General features: G+C 40.3%; 1 pseudogene; it reads right to left on the bottom strand.

The window, feature by feature from the left end:
* Positions 1–376: 376 nt before the first annotated feature.
* On the bottom strand, positions 377–1,388 carry LOC136674287 (trace amine-associated receptor 6-like; annotated as a pseudogene).
* Between the last annotated feature and the right edge of the window lie 4,612 nt (positions 1,389–6,000).

Here is a 6,000-nt window from a genome sequence, read left to right as displayed (position 1 = left end):
ATGTTACTATGTTGTGCACATTGTTTTCTTTTTCTTTTTTGATTTTTTTTTGTGTGTAACTATAGGGTCCAATACAAGTTGGTTTTCAATATATAGATATGTACATGGACAAAAAAATGCAAATGCTAAAATAAAAAATAATAAAATCATACAGGAATATGACACATGACCATTTATCTCTGTCATTTTGACTGGGAAATAAACTAAACTGAAATTGGTCTCCATTGCGCTCATTACTCAATTCCATTTTCCACTGCATTATATGCATCATACCCTTTTATAATTTACAGATAACAATCCAGATTTCTGTTCTGGGGGGGGGGGGGGTTTGTCCTGAATTGTTCAATAACTTCAAAGTCAGCTATTTCATCAGGACTTAGAAATGTTCTGGAAACAGATTAATCCTTGAAGATGAGGATTCAAATATTCTACAGCTTACAATATTCTTAACTGACTCCCTGAACCATGAATAGAAAATAGCATAAATAAGTGGATTCACAGAAGAGTTTGTGTACATCAGCCAGCAAAATAAAGTCCACACCACCGAGGAAGATGTCATGCTTTCAAGTGATAGAGAACTTAAATAATATGGTATCCAACAGGCAAGGTAAACTAAAATGATAACACTTAGATTTTTAGCTGCTTTTGTTTGAGAAGAGTTTAGTTTCTTGTTGCTTTGGGACTCCATTGCTTACAGCTCTGATGGCTTTGGCTTGATGTCTTGCCACCTTAAAGATCATACCATACAAGATCAGTATAACAGAGCAAGGGGTTACAAGTGAAACTACTACATCGGTAATTACCAAAGAATGTTTTATGACAATAACACACACTCCATAGCAACTGGTGGATGTCTCATATGGAGGAAGGCGGTCATTTACGTACATAAAAATAATAGGGTAGAATAGACACAAAGCCCAGCCTAATATTATGCACATAGACATTTTGCACACAGTTACTCTACTGGGATAAATCAGAGGGTCACAGACAGCAATGTACTGATCCACTGCAATTAAAACCAGGCTAAAGACAGATGCCAACACTGAGAGAGAATTGACAACTGGAAGCATATTGCATATAATTTTTCCCAGATACCAACAAGTGTCCATCAGTTGTAGTATATTCACAGGCATAACAATCAATCCCACAAGAAGATCAGCAACAGCCAGAGAGAGAATGAGCAGATTGGTTGGAGTGTGGAGCTGCTTGAAGTGAGAGATGGAGATGATCACCAGCATGTTCAGAAACACAGTGCACACAGACAAACACGAGAGAACAATGAACAGAAATATATAAGCAGGGCCTGTTCGGACCTCCTTTCTGCATGATGCATTGTTGTCAGGAAAGCAGTACTGAACTGTGATGTTTTCATGATCTGTGTTATCCATTGGAAATATAAATGTTTTCCTAATGAAAGTAATAAAAGATAAAAAAATCTGTCTGTTACAAAATATCCACATGTGCTGTTCACGGAAACTGAACTGAGAGATTTGCCTGTTTGACAGGTTTCTTTATTCATAGAGATAAACCCTCCCACTGTCAAATGAATGGCTAGTTTGTTTGTATCTTCCCATTATTTGATCTGCAATTGTATGTAAGTACTTACTACATGCAACACCTGAGAGTAGCTGAGAATGTATAAGTTGAACTCACATTTTTTCCTAATAAAAAGATAAAATTACTTTAACACAAACATATTAACAAACTAAAAAAAAGTCACAATAGACACAACTTCTAAATCTTGTCTTAATCTTATAAATTTGGAATTTTGTTGGTAGGTGGATTGGCGAATCCAAAGTGTCCGTAGGTGTGAGTGTGTGAGTGAGTGTGTGACTGTGTGTTGTCCTGTGAGGGACTGGAGCCCCCTCCAGGGTGTATTCCCGCATTGCACCCAATGATTCCAGGTAGGCTCTGAACCCACCGCAACCCTTAATTGGATAAGCGATTACAGATAATGAATGAATATATATATATATCAGTGGCGGATGCTGGTCTTTCAAGGAGGGGAAGCTCAATTTCGGCTTACATCATAAAATGTGTTGGTTTATTTATGCGTAAATTCTACCCTCCGTTCCTTTTAAAGAAAATGATCTGTGACCCTGTTGTAGTGTATGTTGTGTATACACCGTGATATATATAAATATATATATTATGTATATTTATATATTTTGTTTGTAGCGTTGACCTTATTCAAACTCTTATGATTACTGATATTTGACTAATGATAATAATTCAAATTTTATAATTGGCTTAAGTAATTAAAACGTTAACAAGTAGTTTGAGAATGAATAATGGCCTAGCTACGTGAGTTCTTCAGGATCTTCAGACTTTTAATGAACAGACTCCACACACTGTGATTTCAAATAATGGAAATACTTATTAACAAAAGAATATGTACTTAACATAGCATAATCTCAAAATCTCACGGCATCAACGCAGGTCTTGTGGACTAATGTGTTGCTAACTGAGGTTTAATTAATGTATAAATTTATCAAGAGACTTAATTAGGCATCAGCTTCTGGAAAGTGAATGAAGTTTGCTTGCTTACTCTTTTTGCCGTTTTCACCGAGTCGTCGGGTCCCGCTGTTTTAACCTCCGTGCTCCAGGTTTTGCTTCTTGTCCTCCCCGTGTCGTTGAAGGTAGGCTCGCTGGAAATGGGATTCCTTCCAGGTTGAGTCAGACACTCTTGGTCTTAGACGTGGTGACGTCAGTCGGGGGTTCCCCTTCTCGGAGGACTGCAGGCCTGGCCGGTCTTTCCTCTGAGTGGGGTGGCGTCTCAAAGTGGTTAGCTCATCACTCGAGTCTCCAGGAGCTGTGCCCTCAGAAGTCGGCTTATAACGCTAATGTATCCGCTATCAACTAATCTAAAGGGGTGATATCTTATTCTGGCCATGAATAAGTTTCACCTGCTTTGATCAATCGTGAGATTAAACTTAGGTTGGGCGATAAAACATAAACACAATAAAAAGAACAAAGGATTATTCGGAGTTACGCGACGTTACTGGTAAATTTTCTTTCACACTCTAGCTGGCGCAAGACGTCTCCTGGGAAGCTGAGTGACGTCCTTTTAGAGTCTTTGTTTCGTCGGCGTAAGGAAGATAAAAATGTCTCGCTTGGAGAGGTTGAAAATTAGAGAGAGAGCGTAAGAGAAAGAGAGAGTGTGTAAGACAAAGAGAAGAGTAAAACAAAAAAGAAAGAAGTGAAGAGTAGAAACAGATTAGCGTGTAAAACGAAAGGAAGTGTAGAGATCTGAGCAGAGAGGAAGAGAGCGGCGTGGTCCGGGCACACTCTTTTCAGAGGTGGCGTGGTCACGCCCAACTGGGAGGTATCCTTCCTTTGATTGGATCCTGGGTCTGAGGCTCACGTGACTTGTTTCACGTTTCAGAGAGAGAGAGGAGAAAAGATACACGTATACACAAAATTGACTAACATAAAAATTACCTATACATACTTGTGGTATAGCATAATATGTGTCCTGGATTATTAATATCAAACATCTACGTATATATATATATATATATATATATATATATATATATATATATATATATATATATATATATATCTTGGGTACTTTATGATTACACCCCACTACAATATTATGTTAGAATATATTAATTCGTTTTCTTAATTAGAGACAGAAACTTTCTTTCATGATTGAAACAGTAATACACATCACTTCATTGGTTGGTAGACGTTCATCTGAGGACAACAAAGAGTGACATTCATACATATCGTATACACATATTTATTAGAATTTGATTAGTTCCGTTATGTACCTATGTGACCTCAAGCGAGACGTGATTTTGCAAACGTCCACTTGGGGTCGCTGTTGGTCCATGCTGTTGGTCCTGTGCGGATGGTTACCGGGAGGTCAACCCGAGTTCAGTCAGGGTTACCATCTGCCGATTCCCACACGAGATAACGTTTCGCCGTTTAGGCGCCACAGCCATAAAGCCGAATTGTCACCCACAGTTATTCCCCACTTTGTTTGATCTCCCCTCTGCCTAAGAGCATAATAACTGGCTTGTTATCTTTCATTCAAGGCGGAGATGAGGGGGTCATGGACAGGCGTCCTGATGAGGTCTTTGATGTAAGTTCGTGTGTGTGTGTGTGTGTGGGGGGGGCAGCGTCTTTGCACACACGCAGTTCTGTGGAATGTGGGGTTCTGTTCCAAACAAAATTATTATTTATTATATATTAGAATGGAGAGTTCCCCCCTCGTAATCTTTCATTACTTATTTCTTCATTTGATTTGATCCGTACTCCACTACACTGTCGTACCAACAAGGCGTCTTTCCAGGGACTTGAATAGTGTCCTCTCAATGGCCAGCAGAGCTAGGCTGCTTAAACGGCCTTGGCCCATGTGAGGTGTGTCCGCCTGTGAGTGCTTTGTGACGAAGTCAGAAAGAGTGATAGAAGTCAGTCTCCAAACACAAGCAGCTACAAAAAAACCCACCAGAAATAGAAGCTCGATTTGTCACTAGTCATTTGTAACAAAGAAAATGCCGCTAAGAGGACTTAGAAAGTCTCAGGTTCAACTCAGAACAGACTGAAAATGTAATGCTCGCATGGATCTTTACACCAAAGGATCACTGATTCGCTCATTTCGCTGTCAATCAAAAAGGGATTCAGTCTCAGACAGATCATCCAATCATCATGCAGAAGCTGAGCGTCCGGGCCAGCCGAGGCCAACCCACTGCCCCATAGACCCCCAGAGACGCTGAGCGTCCGATGGGCGGGACAAAGCCCAGCATTTATCCAATGACTCGTCTCGTTTCCCTGCACTTCGCTGCTTCGCTATTTAACTCTGTGGACGCTCAGCGTCCTCACTGTTTAAAGCACTGTGAAGCTGCGGGAATGATTGAGAGGAAAGCCGCGTCTTTACCAGTGATAAGAAGCTGATTCTGAACAAAATTTGAGCGCGTTTCAGTGCATGTTTATTCAATGACATGTACACACAACAGTATATATTTGATCACTTATTTTTTTAAATTTTAGGGGAAGCTGAGCTTTCCTTGCAGTCTTAGAGCAAAGTTTAGTTCATTTAGCTCTTTTTTGTCCAAGTCTCTGTTAGATCTCTGTTTTGTTATTCTTTTTTGTAAATTAAAGTTCACTGTGTTTTAGCGTGTGCGTCTGCCTCCGTCAGTCCGTCCCGCAATTCCTGACACAGACATAATTTGGGACAGACACAAATAAGAATTAAAAAATCGCAGAATGCATGTCATACCATTTTGCATTTCTCTATCAGAAGGTGAATATAAAAGTTATAAAAGAGCCTACACCAAAAGTTTAACTTTTGCAAGCAAATATGGTTTGTGTCTCTTCATTTTGAGCCAAACTTCATGAGGGAATGGTATGGTGATACATTTTCTACAATGGCAATTTCCATAGACTCATGTCTCACCAGTGGCGGATGCTGGTCTTTCAAGAAGGGGTTAGCTCATTTGCGGCCTACATCATAAAATGTGTCGGTTTATTTATACATAGATTCTACCCTCTGTTCCTATTAAAGAAAATGATCTGTGACCCTGTCGTACCAACAACGCGTCTTTTCCAGGGACTTGACTAGTGTCCTCTCAATGGCCAGCAGAGCTAGGCTGCTTAAACGGCCTTGGCCCATGTGAAGTGTGTCCGCCTGTGAGTGCTTTGTGACGGTGAAGGGGCTCAGCGGCACCCGCTGGACAGAAACTGTAATAGAAGTCAGAAAGAGTGATAGAAGTCAGTCTCCAAACACAAGCAGCTACAAAAAACCCACCAGAAATAGAAGCTTGATTTGTCGCTAGTCGTTTTTAACAAAGAATATTCCGCTAAGAGGTTTAAGAAAGTTGAACTCAGAACAGAATGAAAATGTAACGCTCCCACAGATCTCTACACCAAAGGATTGCTGATTTGCTGTTTTTGCTGTCAATCAAAAAGGGATTCAGCCTCAGACAGATCATCCAATCCTCATGCAGAAGCTGAGCGTCCGAGGCAGCCGAGGCCAGCCCACTGCCCCAT

This window comes from Hoplias malabaricus, chromosome 18, assembly GCF_029633855.1.
Source record: "Hoplias malabaricus isolate fHopMal1 chromosome 18, fHopMal1.hap1, whole genome shotgun sequence".
NCBI classification, from domain to species: domain Eukaryota; kingdom Metazoa; phylum Chordata; class Actinopteri; order Characiformes; family Erythrinidae; genus Hoplias; species Hoplias malabaricus.
Note: the sequence above shows the minus strand (reverse complement) of the source record. Positions and strands in the feature narration are given on the sequence as shown.